This window comes from Barbus barbus, assembly GCF_936440315.1.
Source record: "Barbus barbus genome assembly, chromosome: 2".
Taxonomy (NCBI): Eukaryota; Metazoa; Chordata; class Actinopteri; order Cypriniformes; family Cyprinidae; genus Barbus; species Barbus barbus.
In genome coordinates, this window is record NC_136730.1 from 9122527 (window position 1) to 9132752 (window position 10226).

Consider the following 10226-nt stretch of genomic DNA (forward strand, 5'->3'; position numbering starts at 1 on the left):
ATTTTGTGGGCATTTTCTAATATTATAATTGTTGATAAGTAGTTCAGAAGAATTTTAGTTTCACCATTCTAAGCAAAAGTATACCTATATTATAGCCAAATCTCTAAGCAATCAATGCAACATCTTTGTCATAAAAAGGTGCATATAATGCTAAATTGTATGTTAAGTGAATTAACATTTTAAATTGCAGACAAGCAAACAAAGTGTGCAAAAGGTTTTATCTAAAACAGATGTGGACTGAAGAGGGAATCAGAATTAAACGTTTTCCTTATCCTAGGCGTAGTCTGTAAAGACTAACAAACTACATTTGCTAAACTATATATAATATTTGATGATTCTCATCCTTGTGCTTTTTTTTTTCAAATATGTGGTATGTGTATAAACAAACATTAACACCACACTCTCAGATAATTTGGAAGGTTAACAAATAATTAACTACAAGGAACTGAGTTCAAATTATGGTAGATATAAATTACATTTGATTCTATAATATTTTATAAACTGAAGAAGGTAGTTATCTATTCAAGACAAATTATTAAGTGTAAAAAAACAAAAAACATAGCAAGTCAAAAGTCAAAGTACAAAATAAAAATATATAAATAATCAAAATAATATATACATTGCAACAATTACTAAAAGAAAATATTGCAAAATGTTTTGAAAAGTGCATAAACTGTACAGAAATAATGAAAATACAGATATTTACATACAATTCAGAAAAAAAAAGAAAAAAACTTTTTTCTTTACTGTCAAACATTAAATCAGAGTAAACTTTTTCTGTTTTATATCAATAAATATTAAAATTTTTTGCATTTGTTAAGTGTCATAATCGAGCGAGGGAGAATTTTATATATATTTTTTTTAATCACTTTCATCAAAGTCAGAAGTATACATACACTTCCTTAGTATTTGGTAGAATTGCCCCAAAACTGTTTCACTTGGGCCAAACATTTTGGGTATCCTTCCACAAGCTTTCTACAATAGTTGGAATTTTGGCCCACTCCTCTTGACAGAACTGGTGTAACTGGGTTAGGTTTGTAGGCCTTCTTGCTCGCACTCGCCTTTTCAGTGCCGCCCACAAATTTTCTATGGGATTGAGATCAGGGCTTTGTGATGGCCACTCCAATACCTTGACTTTGTTGTCCTTAAGCCACTTTGTAACTAATTTGGAGGTATGCTTGGGGTCATTGTCCATTTGGAAGACCCATTTGCGCCCAAGCTTTAACTTCCTGGCTGATGTCTTCAGATGTTGCTTCAATATATCCACAAAATTCTCTTTTCTCATGATGCTATCTATTTTGTGAAGTGCACCAGTCTCTTCTGCAGCAAAGCAGCCCCACAATATTATACTACCACCCATATACTTCACAGTTGGGATGGTGTTCTGAGGCTTCAAAGCTTCGCCCTTTTTCCTCCAAATATACCGTTTATCATTATGGCCGAACAGTTCAATTTTTGTTTCGTCAGACCACAGGACATGTCTCCAGAAATTAAGATTTTTGTCCCCATGTGCAGTTGCAAACTGTAGTCTATCTTTTTTATGGTGGTTTTGAAGTAATTGCTTTCTCCTCCCAGAGTAACCTTTCAGCTCATGGTGGTACAGGACTCGTTTTACTGTGGATAAGGACACTGTCTTATCAGTTTCAGCCAGCATCTTCACAAGGTCTCTTGCTGTTGTCCTGGGGTTGATTCGCACATTTCGCACCAAAAAACGTTCCTCTCTGAGACTCAGAATCCGTCTCCTTCCTGAGCGGCATGATGGTTGTACATTCCCATGTTTTTTATACTTGCATATTATTGTCTGAACGGATGAACGTGGGACCTTCAGGCATCTGGAAATTGAACCTAAGGATGAGCCACACTTGTGGAGGTCCACAATTCTTTTCCTGATGTCTTGGTTGATTCCTCTTGATTTTCCCATGATGTCAAAGAAAGAGGCTCTGTGTTTGAGGTGTGCCTTTATATGCATCCACAGGTGTGCCACCAATTAACTCAAATTGAATCAATTAACCTATCAGAAGCTTCTTAAGCTCAGAATGGAATCATCTGGAGTTTTCTTTTTGTTTAAAGACACAATAAACTTAGTGTATGTATACTTCTGACTTTGATGAAAGTGATAAAAAAAATACATAAAAATTCTCCCTTGCTCGATTCTGACATTTAACAAATGCAGAAAATATGTTAATATTTATTGATCTAAAACAGAAAAAGTTTACTCTGATTTAATGTTTGACAGTAAAGAAAAAAAAGTTTTTGTGTTCTTTTCTGAAGTGTATGTAAATATCTGGTTTCAACTGTACAAGCTCAAAATGCAGTTCTTCAGATTACAGGATAACATGCCAGTTGTTTGTGTGTGTGAGAACATTTTAACAGACGGAACTTATTTTGTAACCTAATTTACAGGTTCTATAAATGCATGGTTTGGAGTATAACCAGAATTTAAAAGTACAGTTAATGAGGCTCAGTTGTGAGAAAAGGGTGAATCAACATTTTGATATTGATCTCTTATATGACTGATGGAACTATAAAGAAAATGTAAGAAAACAGAATCTTAAATCCTTAAGACATGGGAATTGTTTTCATCTGGCCAGAGCAGAACTGGGCCAATGATTGAGCCTGGTTTTTCCCAAGGTTTTTTCCTCCATTTCTGTCTCTGATGGAGTTTTGGTTCCTTGCCACTGTCGCCTCTGGTTTGCTTAGTTGGGGAATGATAGCACAGACACTATTGGAAGAGAGCTGAACTGGATGATGACATCACTGAATCATCAATTAATTGAGTTTGACTGAAAAATTACTGTTATTGTCTTCTTGCATTATTGACAAACTATTTTCCTGTTTGACACTGTAAAGCTGCTTTGACACAATCAGTATTGTATAAAGCGCTATATACAGTGGTGTGAAAAAGTTTTTGCCCGCTTCCTGTTTTTTTTTTTTGCATATTTGTCACGCTTGAATAATTCAGATCATCAAACAAATTTTAATTTCCATCTGACACACTCTGAGGAAGGCTGGGTGGCCGAAATGCATCAGTGTGCAGTGTTTTAGATATTTTTTTTAAATGTTTTTAGAGTGAGCCATGTTTGAATAAAGGCTTTTTAACATTTTGGAACCGGAAGAAGTGCCTTGGATACGTTTTTCTATATATATATTTTTGAACCCAACCAAAGAGCACCTTCTGGGATCATTAAACGGAGGTCCTTTCAGCAAGTAGCGCTCCAAGATCTTTTCTTTGAAATTTTAATTTCCAATTACATATACATTTAGTTATTTAGCAGACACATTTATCCAAAGCGACTTACAAATGAAGACAATGGAAGCAATCAAAATCAACAAAAGAGCAATGATATGCAAGTGTTATAACAAGTCACAGTTAGCTTAACGTAGCAAGTTTTTAAAAAAAATATATAATAAATAAAAAGAAAACCGATAGAATAGAAAAAGAATAGAGCAAGCTAGCGTTAGAGGCCTTTTTTGCTTTTGTTAATTGTACACTGAACAAAGTTATAAACACAACTCTTTTGTTTTTGCTCCCATTTTTCATGAGCTGAACTCAAAGATCTAAGACTTTTTCTATGTACACAAAAGGCCTATTTCTCTCAAATATTATTCACAAATCTGTCTAAATCTGTGTTAGTGAGCACTTCTCCTTTGCCAAGATAATCCATCCACCTCACAGGTCTGGCATATCAAGATGCTGATTAGACAGCATGATTATTGCACAGGTGTGCCTTAGGCAGGCCACAATAAAAGGCCGCTCTAAAATGTGCAGTTTTATCACACAGCACAATGCCACAGATGTCGCAAGTTTTGAGGGAGCGTGCAATTGGCATGCTGACTGCAGGAATGTCCACTAGAGCTGTTGCCTGTGAATTGAATGTTCATTTCTCTACCATAAGCCGTCTCGAAATTGTGATGAAACGATGGGTTTGATGGAACCACAAACAGTTATGTCTTGGCAAGGTTGAGTTGAAGGTGATGGTCCTTCATCCAGCAAGAATTGTCTGTTAGACAAGCTGAGATACGAGCAGCTATCGTCGGATCAATAGGATGGAATGAGCGGTAGAGTTGAGTGTCATCAGCATAGCAGTGATATGAAAAGCCATACTTCTGAATGACAGAAGTGGTGCCATGTAGACAGAGAAGAGAAGTGGTTTAAGAACTGAGCCCTGAGGCACATCAGTAGTTAGATGTTGTGACTTGGATACCTCACCTCTCCAAGATACCTTGAACGACCTATCTGTGAGGTAAGATTCAAACCAGTGGAGTGCGGTTCCCGAAATGCCCTTTACCAATAGGGTAGACAGGAGGATCTGTTGGTTAACTGTGTCAAAAGCAGCAGACAGATCCAGCAAGATAAGTATTAAAGATTTGGAATCCGCTCTTGCAAGTCTTAGGGCTTCAAAAACTGAGAGCATGGCAGTCTTGGTTGAATGTCCATTTCTGAAACCAGACTGGTTGCTGTCGAGGAGGTTGTTCTGTGTGAGAAAACATGAAAAAGTAAGTGCCCCCTAAATCTAATAACTGGTTGTGCCACCCTTTGCAGCAACAACTGCAATCGAGCGTTTGCGTTAAATGGCAATGAGTCTTTCACATTGCTGTGGATGAATTTTGGCCCACTCTTCTTTGCAGAATCATTTTAATTCAACCACACTGGAGGGTTTTCAAGCATGAAAGGACTGTTTAAGGTCATGCCACAGCATCTCAATCGGATTTAAGTCTGGACTTTGACTTGGCCACTCCAAAACCTTAATTTTGTTTTTCTTGAGCCATTCAGAGATGGATTTGCTGGTGTGTTTGAGATCATTGTCCTGCTGCATAACCCAAGTGCGCTTGAGCTTTTGCCTTGGAACTCTCCCATGGATGCCGTTTTTGCCCAGTCTCTTTCTTATTGTTGAATCATGAACACTGACCTGAATTGAGCCAAGTGAGGCCTGTAGTTCTTTAGATGTTGTTCTGGGTTTTATTATGACCTCCTGGATGAGTCGTCATTGCGCTCTTGGAGTAATTTTGGTAGACCAGCCACTCCTGGGAAGGTTCACCACTGTTACAAGTTTTTTCCATTTGTGGATAATGATTCTGACCGTGGTTCGCTGGAGTCCCAAAGTCTTGGAAATGGCTTTATAACCCTTTCCAGACTGATACATGTCAACTGTTTTGTTTCTCATCTGTTCCTGAATTTCTTTAGATCGTGGCATGATGTGTTGCTCTTTAAGCATGCTTCACTTTGTCAGACAGGTTCTATTTAAATAATTTCTTGATTCAACAGGTCTGGCAGTAATCAGGCCTGGGTTTGGCTAGTGAAATTGAACTCAGCTTTCTAAAATAATGTGGTTAATCACAGTTCTTTCATGATTTAACAGGAGGGGGCAATTAATTTTTCACGTAGGGCCAGGAAGGCTTTTTTCCTTTAATAAATGAAATCATCATTTATATTTACTTGCATTATCTTTGTGTAATATTAAAATTTGTTTGATGATCTGAATTTTTAAGTGTGACAAATATGCAAAAATTGTAAAAAAAAAAAACAGGACGGGGGCAAAAACATTTTCACGGCACTGTAAATAAAGGTGACTTCACTTGACTGGAAAACAAATTATAAATTTAGTGTAGTACTCCTATATTTACCCATGTTTAACAAAAAGAAGACTCAAATAAATAAATAAATCAGCCATTATTTGGCTCAGATTGTTATAAAGGATATAAATGATTAAATGAATGAGCGAAATAGTATAAGATAAGCTTCAGGGTTTCCTCTTGTCTGTCACCCATCAGTTCACTCAAAGTCTTCGGCCTCGACCTTAGCTTCAATTTTGACCGGGCCGGGTAAATTCCATTCTGAAAAAATTATTCATAAAATAAATTAAACTGAATGCAGATTTCCCTGTTACCTGTAGAAGCTCTGCATTGCTGTTGAAGCTGGTGGGTGATGAAGTGCTCTCGAACGGCCACCTGTTTATCCCAGGCATCAAGAATGTCTTGACATTCAAGGTCTCTCAATGATAGTGTATCAGGATGCACCTCCTCAATGTGAGCCTTCACCCCTTCCACACTCACAAAGTACTACTGCTCCCCACAAACCATACACACCAACAACGGGTTGACAGGATCAAAGATCAAAGACATTTCTCCACTCTGCCTGTGATAAAGGTCTATCCATTGCATCATTTGGTGGCTCTTCTTAAAACAGAAGATGTTGGTGATGTCAGTAAACAAATAGTAATTTAAACTGTTTGGTAAAATGTGTGTTAGAAAATTCATAAAAAATAACCTTTGAGTGCAGGTTGACATGATTCAGCAAAGTAGCCAAGATGGTCTTCTAATGTTACACTGTTGGGAAAAGAAGCCAACATTAATGGCTCTTCAGTATATTAATATGATTTCTGTAGGATCACGTGACAGTGAAGAATGGAGTAATGGCTACTGAAAATTCAGCGATGACATCACAGGAATAAATTACATTTGAAAATACATTCAAATAAAAAATTGTTATTTTAAACTGTAATAATATTGGACAATATTACTGTTTTTACAGTATTTTTGATCAAATAAATGCAGCATTTGTGAGCATAAAAGACATCTGCAAAAATATAAAAAAATGCACTTACCTCTGAACTACTGCTGAGCAGAGACTGGTGGAGTTATGACTCTAGGAAGATTAAAGAAAAAAGTAAGGATAATGTGCATTAACTGTAGTCAGAAAATGGCAAGAACAGATCCTGAAGTGTCAGCACCTAGTAGCTCATTTGACCAAAGGATGAAAAGAAAAAAAAAAGATTGTAAGTTCATGTATATGAAAATACTCTGAGTGACTTGAGGCTGGGTGGATGATGACAATTCTCAAACAATCTGAGAAAGTGCTACTTAACTGGACAAACCAAATTCAGCCGTTTCTGCCATCGCATTTTTAACCTAAAATAATCATTGTTTAAATCCCTTAAATCAATTCCAAGGGGGTTCAATCATTTGAGAAACTGGAGAAAGGAACAATGAAAATTTTCAGTTACTTGGTATAAAAACTTGGAATAAAATTCTTCATCTAAAGTATAAGTAAACTAAAAGCAGCAAGCCATGAGAACGTTTATTTTAAATGCTAAAATGAATGTTCATATCTTTTACATGCTTGTTTCAGAATTATTTTGAAGAAAAACATCTATCATTATTTGACTCCTAATCAATTACAAAACTCTCCACCATCACGTTGTGCTAATTTTTTTTCACTATGTTTTGCATGTCTCTACAGTATGCTGGCGCAAAGATATGCCTGTAGGCACGGGGGCCCCACACAGGGCCTCTGTACACTGCCACAAGTCAAAAGAGGCCTCCAAAATGTTTCTGTGATATTAGTGCTGGTGTATGGCTGAGGCTCCACATGGGGCCCTGTGAACACTGCCCCAATTCAAAAGAACCTAACCCCATTTGTCTGTGAATTTCTGGTACTGAGATATAGCTGGGGCCCCCAGGGGACATAAAGCATGTAGTGTTATTATTACAGGGTTTTGGTATACTGTGATGTTTGGTTCTCAGTATAAATTCACCTTCATGTAATTCCCAACCTGTATGACTTTCTTTCTTCTGTGGAGTTTGAAAAATGTTCAAATGGTCAGTGTTGTTTTGGACCCCTTAACTTTGTATGAGCAAAAACAGTTGAAAGATCCTGCAAAATCTCTTTTTTTGTGTTCTGTAGAAGAAAGCAAAGTCATTCAGGTTTGAAACAACATGGGGATGTGTAAATGTTGATCCGTTTAGATGAATGAGCCACTGATGGTGAAGATCAGATCAGTTTGCACAGCACAAATTGGTTCAACAGATCTGTCACAGGAGTAAACAACTGCATGATCAGTGGGCTGCACTGTGTGGGTATCGCAGTCGCACTCAAACACACAGCGGTGCTGCATTTTGGTCTGTTTTAGAACAATCTGTAAATGAGGCGGATGTTACTGCTGACAGTGTTTTGAAATGATTGTGCTTTTATTTGGGGCCTTTTCTCTGTCTGCAATTACATTACTTCTAAAAAAAAATTTGGGTTGGGTTTTTCGTGTTTTTCGTCTCTTATGCTCACCAAGGCTGCATTCGATTAAAAATACAGTAAAAACAGTAATATTCTAAAATATTTTCAGAATATAAAATAACAGTTTTCTATTTTAATATATTTGAAAATGTAATTTATTCCTGTCATTTCTCCAGTCTTTACTGTCACATGATCCTTCAGAAATCATTCTAATATGCTCATTTGCTTACACAAGATACATTTATTAACAATGTTAAAAAAATAGTTGTGCCGCATGTTTTTTGTGGAAATATTTTTTTCAGGATTCTTTTAAAAGAATCAGGCGATAGTGGCATCATCAAACTCTGCTGCTGGTTGATAACGACATTTAGAGGAAGTCTTGCTAGACATGGCTGCTGTTTGGTCACACCATCATTATACTAATGTCAGCCACTGGAGTAAATATTCTTAGGTGTGGCAAAAACCTGCTCTAAACAGGGTATCTGTGGGGTCACATCTTTAATTTATGTGAAGCAGTCTCTAAAGGTCTTTCGGTTTAGATTGATTTTGCATGCAGTGCTTGATTCAAACTGTCCATTTTTCTGAAAAACCAAGAGTAGTTGACTTTTAGGGGAAACAAAAATGCATAATAAATAATTGATCTGATGAATGATGAGAGACATTATCAACTCATGTTCTTTAACCCAAACCAATTGACTATAAGCTTGAGGCTACACTTGAGACTACAGCAACAATAAAATTAAACTAAAATAAAATCATCAACATAAAATATATCTAAAATATGAAAAAAATTTAAATAAATAAAAATCGCATATATACAATAATTTATAAAATATATATACAATTTATAAAAACTCAAATACACAAGCCACACATAACTTTCAAACTGTATAAGAATTCAAACTACATAAAGCCTATGTGAATACATAAATAACACCCAATAATTCAAATTAAGGGTTAAAAATAGTGGACATAAAAGAAACATAGAGAGCACTTTGTTGGGTTTTGTGACAAAATCATCAATTGTGATTCATATGTGATCATAAAGCAACAATAGAAGTCCAGGGGCCCCTGTAGTCTTCCAAAAGCATGGCTGGGACTCAGAAAAGGGTACATATTAGGCTCCGGTACATGTATTAGTCATTTAGCAGACCCTTTTATCCAAAGTGACCTACAAATGTGGAACAGTGCAAGCAATTTATCATAAGAGTAATATATGCAGTACACAATGACAAGTTCACCCTTAAGTAGTACATGTAAATAAGAGAATGATGCCCTCTATCCATGTGGGGGAAAGGGAAGTCTGGGGCCTATGGGAAATGTGCCCCACATGCGGTGTCTGCAATGCTGATATGAATTTCTAGGAACATCAAGCACTGTCATGCAAGCATTGACATTAAATCAATTCAATTTAGACCTATACATAACAAGTATAGGAAGAATCGTTTTTCAAACATGTTTGTCACAAACTGTTCTTCAATCTTCGCGAAATCTCTGAAGACAACTCACACTGAGTCCACAACCATTACCAAGTTACTTCAAACCTTATCTCCATCTTAATACTAGCCTATCTGCTTTTCAAGCCAATTTTAGGATTTTGTATTGCAGCATTTTTTTATGTCACTGTCTCCCTACGATTAATCATACTGTAGTATTGCTCATTTGCAAGTCGCTATGTATAAAAACGCAAATATGAATAACATGAATAAATGTAAATATCAGTGCCAGAATGTCACACATGGAGCTCCCAAGTGATTTCTTCTTTCCTTATCTTACAGATTTTGCTGGACTAATGTTTTGGTGCATTTTTGGAGCTTGATAGTCTCTGCGTCTACGTTCACTGTATCACAAAAAGAGCAGCATGAACATTCTTGCAAAATATGTTTTTGTGCATTCCACAAAAGAAAGAAAATCATACAGGTTTAAAACAACATGAACGTTAGTAAACAATGCTCGATTTGAATTTTTATTCAACTACTCCTTTAAAAACATTACAACTGCTATGCATTGCTAAAGAAAGGGGCTTTTTACAAAATTATTTGAACTGAAAGCATATTGAAAGCATACAAATATGCTCATTTGAATAAAATGTTTTGTTTTGACACTGCAATGGCAGCGCGTGTTTACAGTTTATATTTATATTATAATTATTACAATTTATATTATAAAAGCATCCTAGCCAACACTGCAGTGATTTTACTGAACAAGCTATCTGCCC